The sequence below is a fragment of the Prionailurus bengalensis genome, chromosome D4, assembly GCF_016509475.1.
Source record: "Prionailurus bengalensis isolate Pbe53 chromosome D4, Fcat_Pben_1.1_paternal_pri, whole genome shotgun sequence".
NCBI classification, from domain to species: Eukaryota; Metazoa; Chordata; class Mammalia; order Carnivora; family Felidae; genus Prionailurus; species Prionailurus bengalensis.
The window spans coordinates 53,744,184-53,763,559 of NC_057359.1; the positions used below are offsets into that span (position 1 = coordinate 53,744,184).

A 19,376-nucleotide genomic window follows, 5' to 3' on the forward strand; every position below is an offset into this window, starting at 1 on the left:
ATTTCTAATGTGAATTCCTAGAAGGATTAACGTTTAAGAATATATAGCAAAGGGGTGCCTGGATGACTCAGTCAGTTGAGCGTCCGCCATCGGCTCAGGTCATGATCTAGCGGTCTGTGAGTTCGATCGTAGCATCGGGCTCTGTGCTGACAGCTCCGAGCCTGGAGCCTGCTTCGGATTCTGTGTCTCCCTCTCTCTCTGCCCCTCCCCCACTCATGCTCTGTCTCTCTGTCAGAAATAAACATTAAAAAAAATTTAAAAAAAGAATATATAGCAAAGGTCTAAGTGACAACAGGATAATTTATTGAAACATCTATTCACTTTCTTTTCCCAATTTTAAAATACTATAGTATAAAAACAAAATGTTCTACGTAGCTATTTTATTAGATTAATAATTAATTAGATAAATTGAAAGTCACGAGGAAAGTTCTAGTTATCTATTTGTATATTATAATAGTTATCACTTAGTGACTTCTCCCTTATTTATTATTTCATATTTATTAATACTATTATATCTGACAGCAATAAGGAGGTGCTAAAATTTCGCTATTTAATATATAAGGAAATTGAAGCAAGGAGGTTAACTTTCCCTAGCTTACTTAATCTAGTGAATAGGGGAGCCAGTGTCCCAATGTCGACAGTCTGATTCTACTGACCATGTCTTAATATTTTCACTGTTTCGTATAGATATAAGTATGCATATTTACATAGTATTTTACACATTTAAGTGCTATTTATCAATATATATACATGGTTTTGTTTTTTGTTTTGTTTTTCCTCTTGATCAAGAGGCAATAACATGTCGAATAGTGTATCACAAGAGTTTGCAAGTTTAAGAAAAAAGTTAATAAAGCATCTTTGAATACATTTTAATTTTTTTCATGTTTATTACTTATGTTGAGAGAGTGAGAGAGCGAGACAGCGAGCAGGGGAGAAGCAGAAAGGGAATGGGAGAGAGAAAATCCCAAGCAGGCTCTGCGTTGTAAGTGCAAGCCCGACGCTGGGCTCAAACCTACTCAGGGTGAGATAATGATCCAAGCAGAAATCAAGAGTCAGATGCTTAACCGACTGAGCCACGCAGGTGCCCCTGAATACATTTTAAATCAAAACAATAAGAAAACCTACTAAGTAGAAGACAGAAGAAATTTGAGTACAGATCTTAAAGGAGTTTTACTTCTTGCAATGAAAAAACAAAAACAGCATTGTTATCTATATAAATGATTCATCATCACATTCACTTAGATTCCTACTTCTTTAGTTTTGATATATGTGCAGTTTTTCAGAAATATTCATAGTATTGATGTTTAGTTGATGTCTTAAGAATAATTTCTTAACTTTTCCTTTTGGATTATGAATCACTTTTAAAAATTATCCCAATTGAATCTTTTTCCAAATGTTAAGCCTTACTTATTGTCTGTCTAAATCTCATAAGACTATAAATAGACCATCTTTAGTCATACCTTCACAATGTGATAAAATGAGAAAGCAGCATGTGGCTTATATAAATATACTGAATTTGAAAAAAAACCCGAATAACGACCATGCTAATGAATACCAAATCGGTGTAAACTTTTGATAATTTCCAATATTGAGATCAATATATTTCTCTTATGAGAGTGGTTCTCATTAAAATATACATCATTTTAATGCCATCTATGTTCATAAAATACCTCAATTCTATTTAGTTTAAGTGATTTAATCTTCAGTAAGCTTTATCTTATTATAAGTCTAAAGCTTTTAAGACTGGAAAGTAATTTGGTAACATCCAATCCTTTTAAGGTTTGAAGATTTTTACCTTAACCTTTAAAATGTTATGATTTATGCATGACCGCATCTTTCCAAAGGTTAAAAGCAAGGTACAACCATACATGGTACCAAGAGACTAACCCACATTCCCTACTTTTATCCCCATCTTCAAAATAGATTCATCTCATACATCTCAGTGGAACTTAATTATATTTTTCTAATTCTCTGAATGTTTTTGTTAAACTAAGAAGTTCGTAAGTTAATGGTTCCATTTTACCTTACTGTGTTTGCATTTTAAGAATATAATGGTAATGAGAAACAGAAATTTCTACTAAACAACACATTTCTTCCTTTCAATCCTATTATAAATCAGCACATAGGCTAGCATCGCAATGCTAAATAGCATCTGCTTTGTTTTTAACTTACTCTGTTTTCTCAGGAAATGCAAAATTTTGTGATAGGTATGACAACAATCATTCATTTTTATACCCTACTTCTAACAAATTCATTTTCATTGAAGTTTGGAAATTATCTCCTCCAACTCTGCCAAGTTATTTACATTCTAATTTGACACATTACAAGGTCCCTTTTGAATCGTTATAATGACCTTTGTGATAGTGTCATCTTAATTTTTTAAAGTATGTATCATATATATTTCAGTCATTTGTGTGACTATTGACCCGTCTAATCCATGAAGCTCTGTGTGCTCATAATTTTTATCGGGTAATCATATCTGCTTCGATGAGTCCACCTTTCAAACACTGGCACAACATATGATGCCAGGCTTTACAAGACTCACCAATTGATTTTCTGGGTAAAAGAGATTAGAGCCAAATCTTCAAGTATACTAAGTCATTTTCAACTGTAAAACTGAAAGAGTATAAAGAAGGAAAAAACTACACATGTATCATAAAACTGTTTGAAATCACTCTTTTGGACACACACACACACATACACACAAAAAGCCAAAGTGGTTAAAAACAAAGAAAAAAAATATGATTTCTTATTGTACCAGGATCTTGTTTTTTTTTTTTCTTGATACCAGTAAATGTTGGGTTTTTTGGCTCGAACATTCTCCCCACATATAACCATCAACTTTGCTTCTGGTATTTCTTTAATTCTCATCTTCGATGCCATCTTCTCTGAAAAGCATCCTTTTACTTCCACTATTGTTTGTTTATTCCATTTTCTTGAATTTCATGCTCCCATATGAGATTATGGAATATTATATATTTTTTTGCCTGTATGACTACTCTGTAGACAAACTGTATATGAGAGAAATAAGACACTATCTTTTTTTCTGTTCTATACCAGTTTATCTTCCAAAAATTGTATAATACATGGATGGATGGATGGATGGATGGATGGTGGATGGACACTTATGCAGATCACTTAATTGAAGTCTGCATACCTCCTTTTTCTCCCTTTATGTTCTAAAAAGTCATTATCTTAGGAAACAACAGGCTTTCTCTAGAAATTCACATATCTGGCTATTATCTCTTTCTATCACATAAGGTTTTTCCCTCTCTTTCCATTATAAGTAGACATACTTAGCAAAGGGATGCTTTGGAGATGACATCCTCCATAAAACTAATCTGAGTGAAAAAGTTCTATATGCTCTTATTCAAACTTCTGCCGAGGCAATAAGGACTAAAAACCATATGTATTTCAGAAAGTAAAATATAGTATGTGATAAATACTTCACATGTAGCTTCTATCAGCTTCATTTTGTTGATAAATTATGTCAATGTATGTATGTCATAGAAGCACAATATTATAAATGATATTTATAATGTTATATTACAAAGAAAATAGAGAAAAATAATAAAAACAGAAATAATAGTAATTACCCTTTGCAATTTAAAATAAACTGTATGAACTGGTTTATACATAGTAATGCTCACTAGCTTCTCTTTGGGAGATATTTATATTTTTCTTATTGCAGATCTAATAAATTCATTCATCCTTATTCATTCTTTTTTTTTTAAGGTTTATTTATTTTTGACAGAGAGAGACACAGCGTGAGCAGGGGAGGGGCAGAGAGAGAGGGAGACACAGAATTCAAAGCAGGCTCCAGACTCTGGGCTCCATGCTATCAGCACAGAGCCCAAGGCGGGGCTCGAACTCACAAACTGTTATATCATGACCTGAGCCCAAGTCGGACGCTTAACCAACTGAGCCAACCAGGCGCCCCTTTGCCTATTCATTCTTTAATTTTTTTTTAATGTTTAGTTATTTCTGAGACAGAGAGACAGAGAGCATGAGTGGGGAAGGGGCAGAGAGAGAGGGAGGCACAGAATCCGAAGCAGGCTCCAGGCTCTGTCAGCACAGAGCCCAACGCAGGGCTCGAATTCACAAACCATGAGATCATGACCTGAGCCGAAGTCAGTTGCTCAACCGACTGAGCCACCCAGGTGCCCCTGCTTATTCATTCTCAAGACAGCATAATTAAATTTATCTATAACTAAAAGAAAATAAAGGGATAAATATTCATACATATATCCCCCTGCACAATTATGTATAAATAATTACAAAGACTCTCTGTACATATTTTTCATACTTTAATTCAAGTTTAAGGCTCAAAATTCAAATTTAAGACTTTTAACAGTCTTTGTTTCCGTATTTCTTATAAGAACTATTTTTGTTTTAAGATCTCTAATTGTGTGCACTGTAAGCTTACAAGACTAAGATCAAAGTTGTTCTTCTAAATTTCTGAAGAAAATATGTCTAAGAAGGAATATATGTCTTTAAAATGCATCTCAAGAAAAGGGAATTCAATGTTTTTACCAAGGCTTAATAAGAAATAGTACAGGCAACGTAAGAAAATGCTAATGCAAATAAGTATATTTTCAATTAGAGGAGTGTTCAACTTCAGAAACACAGTAACATGGTATCAGTCAATGGAATTCTTGTGTTATGCTTTTCTGTAGTAATAACAGTCCATGTGACGAACTTTGGGTGTGCATGTGTGTGAACATCCACGTAGTATTTAAGACCAAGAACAAGAGTTCCAAGACATCAAGAGTGAGACTGTAACTTTTCTAGTTATCACTTTACTGCTTTTAAAGCAGTATTATTACTGCTTATTATTTTAAAATAAGTGCATTATTACGTATTAACTATAATAATCAATAACTAATAATACACTTAATACTTATTAATACACTTATTATTTTAAAATAAATGTATTATTATATTTATTAACCATAAATATTAATCAATAATAATACACTTGTTATTTAAAAATAAGTGTATATCCTTTCTCAACTTTTTTTTTTACATATCACAATATTTCTTCTTTGGGAAAACTGAAAAATAATTCTTAGGAAAAGGATAAAAATTGTATTCTCTTTCTCATTTAAATCACAATAAAATAAAGAAGTCATCATAAAAATTGCTTACAACTGGAAAAACAAAGTGCGACCTAGATCTGTAGGTGAGAAAAACAAAGACATTTTATTAAGTTCTTCTAAATATGAAGAACCAGGTGTACTGGTTATTTTTCCAGCATATAAACAGTATTACTTCATGCATTTTGATTAAATTGCCTGGTTATTCAACTGAATTGGTAAGCCATTTTTATCCAAATTGTTGAAAGGTTGTTACGTTTGACAAAGTCATGGTAAATTCTATCATGATGGTAGCTATTCTAATGCACAGGGATTAGACAGGTAGATAAGTAGATACAGATATAGATATAGATTTCCAAATTTATATACACACACAATAGTGTTAATGATTTTATCCCTACTGCCCATAATGCAAGCCCAATGTGAATAAATGACAATGACAGAATGACGGGTGGTCAAAGTGAACTTAGTTGACTTTGCTGAGTTTACAGTATTCAAAATCTAAGAATATGTTTTGCCCAGGTTATTGTTTTGATCTCAATTCCCCTCTTGTTACCATGCCGTGACCTCAAGGAAACATAAAGAAAAACAAGAAAACACTACTACCTTTACCCATCCTATGCTAAAATATTACTTAGTTACATCCACGTTTTATTTATAATGGAGACGGAAGGTATTATCCTTAGTGTGCCCTCGCCTCCACTTGTCATGTTTCTTGGTGTTTTTGTAATTATTCACTGCTGCTTCTAACAATTGAATGGACTTTTCAAGAAATTGCTAATTAAGATGAAGAGTTACCCGTACTCATTTTTCAATTCACTGTAACTAGATTCTCTCCTAAAACATTCCCATTACTCTCATCAAGGTCACCCATGAAGACTTGGAGGAAGGGTCAGAATAAGAGAGTCACAGACTATCAGGTGGCCTCTCCCCAGTTAAGAGAACCCCTCCCTCCACTTAGGCTTTTAAGTAATGAGGATATGAGGGTTAATCATGGTCCCACTTACCCCATTTGTAACCCTGGGATATAGTACTACCTCTTCTGTTACCCTGCACATAGCCTACATCTTTTAAAATTATTACTTCATTATTTTCAAATTACCAAATTTGTGTCTGCCACCTGTTGCCTTCAGGACCCCTGATTGGCAATCCATTTCTTTTTGAAACTACATTTCCTCTCATCTGCTCCAGTAGTAGTCGCTCCTGCTTTCCTTTCTATAATCATGGTTCATGGAACTCATCCTTTTCCATACCCTGGCCTTTGCATTTTAGTGTTTTCTAGATGCTCCCCCTTATATTTCTTCCTAACACTCTCTCTCCATTCACTGTCCCATTCTTTAAATTGCCATCTACATTCAAATAAATTACTTACATCTTTCTTCAGCTTGGATGTCACACTCAACTTCTGGTCCAAGGTGCATATTAAGTGATAACTCCTATGTGTTCCTAAACTGATCACGCAATCTTCCGTCTCCCACATTTATTTATTTCTGAATTTGTTGAATTATACTCCATCTACCCAGCTGCTCAAGCTAAGAAACTGAGCTGTCATTGGCTAAGTCTAATTCCCTGCCTCCACTCATGAAATTCTATCAAGTCTGTCTATAATTGCTCCTTCAGTATTGCCCCTTCATTACACTTCCATTACTATTAATTTAGTTCAAGCACAAATTAATACTTGAACTGAATTATGCCAGTTCCTTTGTTACTAAAATCTATTATGGTGTTTCATGCCTCAGGGTTTCACTCAGGCTATTACTTGGGCCCTTATTTCTAAATATTGATCTTTACCTGACTGACTCTGATTCTCACATATGTGCTTAGCTTCAGTGAGGTCACCATTCTCTACAGAAAGCTTCCCTGTGTCCTCCCATCCTCGGTTACATGCTTCAGTGTGGTTCTATAGCACACTCTTCAAACATCTACTGAAGCATTTATCATAGTGGCGGGTAAATATCTGTTCATTTATCTTTGAAACCAAGGATATTGACATATGTATCTTTAATTACTGATAGAACGCCTGTAACAGTATAAGCAAGCATTCTATTAACTATTACATGAAAGAAGAAAAAAGACACAAACTCCACTCTTAAATAACTTATTTTAGGAAGTGTGCAGATACATTTAATTGCTGTAAGTTCTGCTAACTTCACTGAAGTTAGCAGATTGCTCCTGCAGGTGCTATGGTGCCCCAAGATGCAGTATTCCATACCATATGGACTAGTTTTTAAACGTGAAATTCAAAATAGAATGAGAAAAGTTAAAATCATTTTGAGGTTATGTAAGTAAAGAATTAGATGCTTAATATAATTTTTACTCTAAATAAGTTCTCTTTCTTTTTAATGGATACATCACTGAAAGAGCTGATATTGCGTAACGAGAGAAGAAATGGGCACAGAAAAGAGCTTTGGATTAGGCTGAGATTGTCCTTAATTTCCTTTCTCTTCAAAGTTCCCATTAATGGGCAATATCTGTATCCTTTGAAAAGACATTCTAAGTAAACTAGGGCTAAGATCAATTCTGCTCTCAGCCTGCAATAAAACTGTCATAGAGATTTACCAAATAAAATAAAATAATGATCGGCAAAGAGGCGCAGGATCAGCAGCTCAGACAGACTAATGATATTGAAGGGTCTCACCAGCAGGAAGAAAGAGGCAACTTTACCATTATACAAAAAGTAGCACTTGTTATTACTGTGTGTTGATTTTTGTGTTTTCTTTTCAGCTATAAATTGCAGAATTCAGACTTTAAGTATTTGTAGATGAAACAAGGAACATAAACTTAAATACTTCTCCTTGGAGAGGAATCAATAGTTACAGTTCTCTCTTTTAAGTCAATATTTTATACTCTCACAAAACGGAGCACCATATCAATACTCTTAACGTCAGTGTTGTACTCATCCTTATTTAGCCACTTGTTCGCAAAGTGTCCTCTGATTATAGTAAAAACATCTGCAGTGGATACCAAATAAAGCTCCACAGTAAAAAATAACAGACCATTAACAGTAACTTAATGAGGATATTTCTACTTCCTAAACTTAAAATTTAATCATCACTTAATTACACAAAGCATCACCTATCTAAAATATGAAATACCACTAAATTTATGATGGGGAATGCATCTGTCCCTTCCATCTAAATGCAATGACAATGAAGAATTCAGATTTAAGTGTCCACAATTTTAATCTAATTTAATCATTAAATAAAAATAAAATAAAAGAGTATCTCAGAAAAAGGACTTCAATTACTACATGGATATGATAAAATGAATACATGGTATTATTCATCCTTTAAAAAGGAGGAATTCCTGCCATTTGTGACAACATAAATGAAACCACAGGACATTATGCTAATTGAAACAAAGTAGACAAATACTGCATGATTCCCCTTATATGAGATATATAAAATAGTCCAACTTATGGATGGATAGAATTTAATAAGTGGTTGCCGGGGGCTATGTGGTGGGGGAAATGGGTAACTATTACATAATGAAGTTGCAGTTATGCAAGAGATCAATAAGTCCTAGAAAGCTACTATACAACATGGTGCCTGTAGTTAACAATACCGTCTTAAACACATCAAAATTTGCTAAGATGATATATCTCCTATCTTTTAATGTTTATTTTTGAGGGAGAGAGAGAGAGAGAGAGAGAGAGAGAGAGAGAGAGAACGAACACAAGCAGGGGAGGGGCAGAGCACGAGACGGAGACACAGAATCTGAAAAAGCCCATCACGGGGCTCGAACTCACAGACCACGAAATGATGACCCGGGCCAAAGTCAGACACTCAACTGACGGAGCCACCCAGGCACCCCAGATGATAGCTCTCAAATTAAGTATTCTTACTACATGTGCATGCGTGCACACACACACACCACAAAGAGACACAAGGAAACTCTGGGAGGGGGTGAATATACCTATAATCTTGGTTGGAGTAATGGTATCATAGATGTTTGTATATATTGAAACTCATCAAATTGTGCACATTACATAAGTGCAGTTCTTTGTGTATCAAGTATACTTGAAGAAAGCTGTTTAAAAATAAAAGAAAGAAACATTTCAATGCATGCCTAATATAACCTAGGAAAATATTTACAGTGGTTATTTCACTGAGGCTCCGTGTGTTTGTGTGTAATAGCCACCAGTATCCAACTACTGATCAAATTATATAATCAATTCATTAGTCATTGATATTTTTCATATTCTACTAAGCTAAATTATTTTGGTCTTGATAAAGGTGAAATGACCCAGGTAAAAACAGCCTGAAGGCACACAGGCTTATAATAAAATCAAGCCTGGATCTTGGTAGTCTCATCTTTGCCCTTCCAGTGAGAATACTTGGTTTCTCTTTTTAACTCAACTTTTCCCTCAGTACTTTAAGTAGATTTTGGAATTTATAGGTACTTGAGTAGCCCAAGACTGATCCTTATAGGCCTCACCATTAAATCACTCCACATTTTAATTCAATTCTAAGGAGGGTTTCTTTTCCAATAATTCTATTTGCTTACCATCTTAAAGCCCCAGATACTAACATGACTTAGTTTTAGCCAATAAAATTTTGGCCTGTCTACCCACAAATTCCTATCTAGTTTATGCCCACCATCCTAGATCATTTCTCTGAAAAGCTACAGCTCTACTTTCACTATCCTGTAACCTACAGAATAAGTGAGACTTGCTGTATATCCCAATGCCTCAGAGTATGATATATATTGAGAAAACTGTTGGGTGCTTGTTTCAACTTTCAAATATTACAATACCACATTTAGGGATATCCTTACTTCGAATTTTAAATCATATCTGGGAGGTAAGATTTAACATATTCAAATACGATTCACTGTATTTTGGCCGCAGTGCAGAACCATTTCAGAAATGACATGTTATTTCCTAACGCACAGCTCCAATCAAGTCCCGAAGTCAATGAATTCTGGTCTAATTCAGTGATGGCAGATAAAGACTGATTATCACTAGTCTACCACATTATAAAGAAGCAGCCACAAGATTCAGACTTCAGTCCCCTGATCATGACAGATGATGAACTGCTATTCCCCCAACCATGGATTCTGAAGAAGAGGCAGAACAGGGCTAGATGCGAAGTTGTTTTGTTTTTTTTTTTTTTCATAATACCACAAGATTTGATTCCAAATGCTGTTTAAATCAGGCAGAGAGATGGTTCTTTCTCAAATCAGTGTCTGCCAAATTGATGAAGCAGGGCTAGGGACCAGGTTAAATAATGTCCCATAATTTTACTCCCAAGGAACCTAGCCTTAAGTCACTGCGTGAGGGGGCTTTCTGCTGTAGAGGCAATTCCTGTAAGGGCTGGCAAATAAGTTCTGAATTTCAGTGACTGGACCACAAATACGCCTTTGCAGGAAGATCACAGCAGCACACCCCAGTGTCCAGCTCACGTTTTGAATGTCATCTGTTTTGAATCCACGTTAATTGGGTGCATACCTATTTAGAATTGTTGTATCTTTCTGGCGGATCGAATCTTCATCAACATGAAATGTTACTCTTTGCCAAAAGTAATGCTTTATTCCTTAGAGTTTACTTTATCTTATATTAAGTTACAGAAGCTTTTTTTGGGTGGGTATATACAAGGTTTATCTTTTTCCATCAATTCACTTTCCAAGAATTTCGTTTCCTTACATTTAAAGCCTGTCTTTTGGAAGCAACATATTAAAATTCCAATTTGAAATATTCATCTTTTAGTTGATTTTCTGGCCTCATTAATTTGATGTGCTTAGTGATCCATTTGGTTTCACATCTACCTTCTCACCATTTGTGCGATATTTAACTTATCTTCTATTCTTTTTGTCCCCTTGTTTCCCTCCTTCTGGATGGATCAAACACTTTATTATTTTAGTTTAATATTATTTTTGCATTCTTTTAAAATAAAACAACTTTATTTGTTGTTATTTTAATTGGTCTATGATTTAAACATATATTCTGTACTAACTCTAGTATAAACCAAAGGCTAATTTTATCCTACCTTAATAGCAGTGGAACTTAGAACACTATATAGCCATCTATGTCCCTCCAAGTTTGGACATTATTTTATATTATTTTCCATGTTTGGATGCTACATGGATTTTAACTTCCAAAGTGTATTTCAAGTTTTGTTTTGTAAGGAAATATTTACTTACATTTACTTTCATGTTAAATTTTCATTGCTGCTCATTTTTACTATATTACTATGGTTCTATACAGAGCTTTCACTCCATTTAATATAGGGTTTAAAGTGAGGATATCAGTAATTCTCACAGTTTTGTTTCTATGCAAATATACATATTTTCTCCTCTCATTATTTTTTTCTTTGGTTTTAAATAGTAGACCAAACTTGAAACAATCCAACATGCAATGATATAGATGAATTTCAAAATCATTAGGCTCAATGAAAGAAACCATATAGGAAAAAAAATCCTATATGGTTTCAAATATTATCTGTTTTCAAAACACTAGAAAATGGAAACTAATCTGTAGTGACTACAATGTCAGTCTTGCTGGGCCTGAGAGCAGGAAGAATGGACTATAAAAATGTCTTAACGATAGAGAACAAATTGAGGGTTACTGGAGGGGATGTGGGTGGGGGATGGGTTAAATAGGTGATGGGGATTAAGGAGGGCACTTGTGATGAGCACTGGGTGTTGTATATAAGTGTTGAATCACTAAATTGTACACCTGAAATTATTATTACTGTATGTTAACTAACTAGAATTTAAATAAAACTTGAAATAAAAAAACAGAAACAAAAAAAATGTCTGAGGTATCTCTTTTGGGTGATCAAAGTTCTGAAATTTGACTGAGATTTTTGTTTATTCAGAGATGAAACTACTGTCAGAACACATTTTACTGTACATTTTAAATATATGTGGCTTATTGTACATAAATCATAAATGTATATAGTTTATTATACATAATCTAATAAATTTTAAAAGAAGGCCAAGTTAGGAGGATTATCTCTCCTGGTTACTAAGAATTACCGTATGGGGCACCTGGGTGGCTCATTCGGTTGAGTGTCTGACTCTTGATTTCTGCTCAGGTCACGATCTCAGGGTCGTAGGATCAAGACCTGCATCTGGCTCCATGCTGAGCGGGGAGCCTGCTTTAGATTCCCTCTCCCTCCCTCCCTCCCTCCCTCTTTCCCTCCCTCCCTCCCTCTTTCCCTCCCTCTCTCTCTCTCTCTCCTCTCCCTCTGCCCCTCTCCTCTACTTGCACTCTCTCGCTCTCTCTAGAAATTAAATATAATAAAAATAAAAGAATTAATATAAATTTGTACCTATTACGAGAGCAGTCTGACATAAGGAGAGATAAGTCAATCAAAAGTAATAGTTTAGAAATAGTATAGTTATATACATTTAATATAATTGCATATAGATGGGCATAAAGATACACATATAATCATGTATTATATATTATGTTATATATACTTTATATGTTTCAAGTATAATGTGTAATATATTATAATATACATACATAATATATACTTTTTATATGTGTTATAATGACTTTTTACTAAAATTTTAGACTGCTGTATATTGTATTATCTTGGATTTAATCAACTGAGATTTGGCAATAATTAATATCAATTCCAGGAGATTGTCAGTACATTTAGACAACACACTTTCATAATTGTCATTTGATAATATATTAAATATCAAACCTTACAATGTCATAAAATATATGTTAACTGAGTATTTATATTATACATTTTATTGTAACCACTTCTAAATGGAAATGAAGTATTTCATATAATACCTAAAGATTTATTACCATAAAATGCCAGAAACAAATTATATTTTTAAATATATGCTTACATGGCCTTCCTGAGCATGTTTCTATATTTCTTATTGTTTTATCATCCCAATTTATCAATTTACTTTTCTTTCTCTTTCTTTTCATTTGATTTTTTTTAATGCAACTACCCAAAATAGGCAAGCAGATTATTGTATCCCAGTAAAAATGGACTCTGAGAGGTCCTGATATAAGGCAGGCAGTTATTTCTTATTATTAATTGCCCCTCCCAAGTGATTTCTCATCAGTTGTGTTAAAGTACTTGAAAACTACTCATAAAGGAAAAATGAAAAAAGAATATGCCTTGTACACTGGAAGAAATTATCCTCCTTTGAAGGTTTCTTTATAGATTGTCAAATATAACCACACTGACACATCTTAGCCTTTTCCACATAATACATGATGAATCTTCTTGCCCCCAGATTCTTCTATCACTATACAACCTCGCTTTACAAATTTAACTTTTTATTACCATTAAAAGGAGCATGTATTAGCTACTTTAGATGAGGCTATTTTAATTTGGAATTTCAAGCAACAATTTCAAGATTAGACACACTGGAGACCGAAACGCTTGTTAAAGCAGATAAATCAAAGTGGGGTGTTTCTTTGCCATATGAAGGAAAAGAGGATAATAAACCAACTAAGATGAGACAAACAATACAAGATAGTATAATCCTAAAGAGAAAGACAGGATTCTAGTAACAAGGGTTATAAATATCAGTTTAAAATCACAAGGCGAAATCATTTCTGCTACATGGTAATTTTAATATGATAACATAATTCTATTTATTCTTCTGTCAAATTCACTCAATATTGTTCTCCCCAAATCTAGTTCTACAAAGTTTCAAAACTCCATGATGTAGTAAGCTTAATTCCCAATTAATATTCACCATTTTGGTGAGTCCCTTGAAATATGCTTTTGTTGTCATAGATTTTTTTAAAGAAGCAGAATATATATGTGTATATTATACTCTACACATACCACATTGATCAAATACAATCATTCCTTAGATACTACTTAGTGGCAATAATTTTGATAAAATAATTTTTTCAAAATTATCTTTCTACAAAATTTTGTCTTCAGGTTTAAAAAGTGTAGACAAACTACCAAACCAGTTCTCATAATTTCATGTCATTTTAGGTAATGAGCTATAATTACATTCATTCATCTCTTTCAGCATATACTACACTTTCAAATTCCAAAATAAATTATCTTACTGCACATAGTTTTAAGAAACTATATACGCAGAACATGTAACTAAATGAGAAGATTTTGTTTTGTTTTGTTTTTTAACAAATTACTAGAAAAATTTAGAGTAAGGATTTGACCATGATAATCTAATAAGGAAACAAATACTTAAGCCTGAATGCGTCAGGCTTTCAAAACAAGGATAAATGTACTACATATGAAGTATACTACTTATAATAACAGAAGGACATCGGAAATATATGTGCTGTAAATAATGATCATTACTGTTTTCACTGAACAAAGTGAATCTACGATTCCAATCATTTTAAAGAATAAGCCATATGCCACTTTCCCAGAAACTCTTGACCCCAAATTTTCAATCCTTTTCCCTTCCAGACGTGACCAACCAGCCATTTGCCACTGCCTGTGATTCATACCCACACACATATATACACACATATCTTTGGACACAAAGTGAAGGACCATTTTATCTACTAGAAGTTCTAGCTGTAATGAAAATTTATTTTCATCCTTCTCTTTCAAGGTTTTTGTTGAACTGGGCTACAGTACATTCTGGCTTGTAACAATAGACCCATCCCATTCATTGATGAATCAAGTCTGACTTCTTTCCTTCATCATTTCTTCATAATGGAAGTACTCTGACCCAATATAGCCACAGGGTTGAGTTGAAAGGAGCATCAATAGTCGTCTGCTCAGGGCTCCTGGGTGGCTCAGTCGGTTGAGCATCCGACTTCAGCTCAGGTTATGATCTCACAGTGAGTTTGAGCCCCACATCGGACTCTGTGCTGACAGCTCAGAGCCTGGAGTCTGCTTCAGAGTCTGTCTCCCTCTCTCTCTGCCCCTCCCCTGCTCATGCTGTGTCTCTGTCTCAAAAATAAATAAATTAATTACAAAAAATAGTCATCTGTTCTACTTACTCCTGCAGTTTGTGTTTTCTTTCTAACTTTGCTTGTGACCAATCTATGAAATAGAAGTTCCATTTTTCAGTGGACTGATGCCCCATTTAAACTTAAGACAATACATCTGTTCACTTACAGCAGCTCTGGCCACATGGTCACTTGATATTCTATGGCAAGATGTTTTGTCTCTACCAAGGCCCAATAGCATGCCAATATTCCATGGATCTACTCTTAACAGACTTGGGACAGTACCCCATTTTATTACCTAAAGCTCATATGCCCTACCTCTAAGGGCAGAGTAGTAGTGGTGGAGCAGGGACCACCCAAACTTTACTGTCAACCCAAACTTTTAATCCACAACACTAGAGTTGTATTCTCCTTTTCCTATTTTTCAGTTTTCAGAGTAATTGCAGTCCATTTGTGAGAGAACAAAGGGAAATCATGATCACTTTTACTTTCTTTGAGGATCTGGCCTCTCCTTCAGTCAATGGTTTCAGGTGTAAAAACTGATTCAGGCATGGAAAAGTTTGTGATTTTTTTTTCTATTGCAATGTCTCTCAGACTCCTGATCATCTATCCTGGATTGTTTTTGATAACATATATTGAGCATATATTGAACATATATTAGTCACTCATCCATTTTACCTTTTTCTATTAAGTATCTGCATAATTCTTAGGCCCCTGATGTCACTCTGACCTTGCTGTTCATTATAAAATATCACCACCATGCTTTGATTGTTAAGCACCAATACCTGGCCTCTACTATTTTGAAATCCCATCCTCCCTATTGCTCTCAGGGACCTTGATTCTTAAAATAATCACTTGCTGATAGTGCTGACCAACAATGAGTTTCATAGTGATACTGGTATGCTCTTCATGAGTATATAAGTTATTACCTCCATCTCTCACTAATTTACACTCAATATCATCATAAGGGTACATAAAATAAGACTGAATATTCAGCCATCTTCCTTATTTCAAAAATATCACAAGGTATCCAAAACCAAAACAGAAGTGATAAAGGAAGAAATACAACAGCCCATAAATTGTGGGAAGGAAGTCAAGGACTCACAAATCAAAGTTGAATAGGAATAGTATACAACAACCAACAAAGAGACTTGAAGGAAATATAATTCATAATATATATATATATATATATATATATATATATATAAAACTCAAGGCATAAAATACTTTAATGATTATTCCATGCTGCAAAATATCTTAAAAGCAAATGAATTAAATAAAAGTCAATTAGATCATAAAAAAACAGATTTAAATAAAACCAATGACAAACAGGAAAATAAGCAAGGGCCAAAACAACAGGATTAAAGAAAAAATTAATAAAGTACAAACTGTTTTGCAACGGGTTTTCTGCCAGAACACAAGTGTCATTAAAACCACCTCTAAACCTAAACCAAAATGGGAAAGGAAAAGACTCATATCAACATCGTCATCACTGGACACGTAGATTTGGGCAAGTCTACCACTAATGGTCATCTGATCTATAAATGCGGTGAGATTGACAAAAGAACTATCAAAAAATTTGAGAAGGAGGCTGCTGAGATGGGAAAGGGCTCCTTTAAGTCTGCCTGGGTCTTGGATAAACTGAAAGCCGAACGTGAAGATGCTTATCACCTGTGGAAATTTGAGACCAGGAAGTTTTATGTGACCATCATTGATGCCCCAGGACAGAGATTTTACCAAAAATATGATTACAGGCATATCTCAGACCAACTCTGCTGTCCCGATCGTTGCTGCTGGTGTTGGCAAATTTGAAGCATGTATCTCCAAGAATGGGCAGACCTGTGAGCATGGCCTTCTGGCTTACACACTGGGTGTAAAACAACTTACTGTTGGTGTTAACAAAATGAATTCCACTGAGCCAACCTACAGCCAGAAGAGATACAAGGAAATCGGTAAGGAAGTCAGCACCTACATTAAGAAAATTGGCTACAACCCTGACACAGCAGCATTTGTGCCAATTTCTGGTCGGAATGGTGACAACATGCTGGAGCCAAGTGCTAACATGCCTTGGTTCAAGGGATGGAAAGTCACCCGTAAAGATGGCAATGCCAGTGGAACCACACTGCTTGAAGCTCTGGATTGCATTCTGCCAGCTACTCGTCCAACTGACAAGCCCTTGTGTCTGCCCCTACAGGATGTCTACAAAATTGGTGGTATTAGTACTGTCCCTATGGGTCGAGTGGAGAACTGTGTTCTTAAGCCAGGCATGGTGGTCACTTTTGCTCCAGTCAACGTTACAACTGAAGTTAAAGTCTGTTGAAATGCACCATGAAGCTTTGAGTGAAGCTCTTCCTGGAGACAATGTGGGCTTCAGTGTCAACAAGGTATCTGTCAAAGATGTTCATCGTGCCAACGTGGCTGGTGATAGCAAAAGTGAGCTACCAATGGAAGCAGCTGGCTTCACGGCTCAGGTGATTATCCTGAACCATCCAGGCCAAATCAGTGCTGGATATGCACCTGTGCTGCACTGTGCCCTCAAGTTTGCTGAGCTGAAGGAGAAGACTGACTGTCATTCTGGAAAAAAGCTGGAAGATGGTCCCAAGTTCTTGAAATCTGGTGATGCTGCCATCATTGATATGGTTCCTGGCAAGTCCATGTGTGTTGACAGCTTCTCTGACTATCCTCCTCTGGGCCATTTTGCTGTTCATGACATGAGATAGACGGTTGCTGTGGGTGTCATCAAAGCAGTGGACAAGAAGGCAGCTGGACCTGGCAAGGTCACCAAGTCTTCCCAGAAAGCTCGGAAGGCTAAATGAATATTATCCCCAATACCTACTACCCCAGTCTTAATCAGTGGTGGAAGAATAGTCTCAGAACTGTTTGTGTCAATTGGCCACTTAGGCTTAATAGTAAAAGACTGGTTAATGATAACAATGCATCGTCAAGCCTTCAGAAGGAAAGGAGAATGTTTTGTGGACCATTTGGGTTTTTTTGTGTGTGGCATTTTTAAGTTATCAGTTTTTAAAATCAGTACTTTTTAATGGAAACAACTTGACCAAAAATCTGTCATAGAATTTTGAGACCCAATAAAACAAAAGTTTAATGAGAAACCTGTGTCTTCTTTTGGTCAACACTGTAACCTTGTACTATTCAGGTAAAAGATTAAGAGTGGCCCATAACCTGTTCCTGGTGTTAATATCTGCTGAAACTGAGAATTGGGTTAATGGGTTGTTTTCCCCTGGGCTGGGAAACGTTTTTACCAGGTAAGGGAAAGAAACAAGCACATAGAGCTATGGGAAAAGGGGATCTGCAACATAGTTTAGAACAGTAACATCATTAAGGTAGGTTATAAATGGTTAAATTCTGTAATACCAAACTCAATGTGTTGCATATAAAATTTGTATACTATCACTATTGAGTAAACTTGATACATTGTCATAATTGAGTTTCCTAGTTACTGGAATGCTTTGTCGCATTTATAAATCTTGTAGTTTAACGTACCCTGAAAGGTCAGCCATTAAATAACATTATTATATTTAATGGTAGAGTTCATTGTATCCAAACTGTAGGAGAACAAAGTATATACTGGACGTTTACTGTCACTTGAGAACTAGAAACCCACCTCCAATAGAAATTTTCATCTAAGCCAAGCTTGAGTGAAGAGGGAACATTGCTGCACTGGAGATTTAAAACCCAAAGTGGCAATACTCAACCTAAATGAGGACCTGTCTTGGACTGTAGGGTAAGCTTTGTTTTAAGTTGAAAATGTTTTCAAGATTTTGCTAAAGATGTCCTTCCAAAATCATTACCTAATGAGAAGCAATAAAAGAATGACCATTCCAAGTGAACTTGATGGACGGATTGGAAAGTGAAGAGCTCATTAAACTCTACTGTGTTTATTTTGTAACTTGTATAAAGTGTATGTAGACTGGTAAATTAACAGTACTTTTCTTTGATTGACAACATTGTAGTCTTAAGTTCTTAGTTTTGGATAGCTGGCAAATCTCTTAAGAACACTGGTGCATTTGATAGAACATTCCACGCATCTTGACTATTTGGACGTGAATTCCGGAAGACCCTATTTGGCCCCTAAATTTTAAGTTGCTTTGAAATAGGCAAAATCACAGGACACCTTGTATTTTATACTGCTAACAGTTACGGTCTCTCGACAGTATTACCAGAGACAGTGTAAATTAAAACTTAATAAGACTTTGTCTCCACAGCTCCAAAATACCATTAATTTTTTTCCTCTTATTTGTACAAATATGTTTATTACTATTGGTTTAAGATTAGAGGAGTGGAGATTGGTAAGATTCTTAAACAGCATGTCAATAAATGGTAGCCAGCATAAAAAATCTTATATACTGGAAGGGATTTATTGTTCACCCCTCCCCCGCAAAGAAATCACTTAGCTG

The 19,376-nt window shown here is 35.0% G+C and overlaps 1 pseudogene; it reads left to right on the forward strand.

Moving 5' to 3' along the window:
* Window positions 1–16,392: 16,392 nt before the first annotated feature.
* LOC122474680 lies at window positions 16,393–17,903 on the forward strand (annotated as a pseudogene).
* Window positions 17,904–19,376: the final 1,473 nt, after the last annotated feature.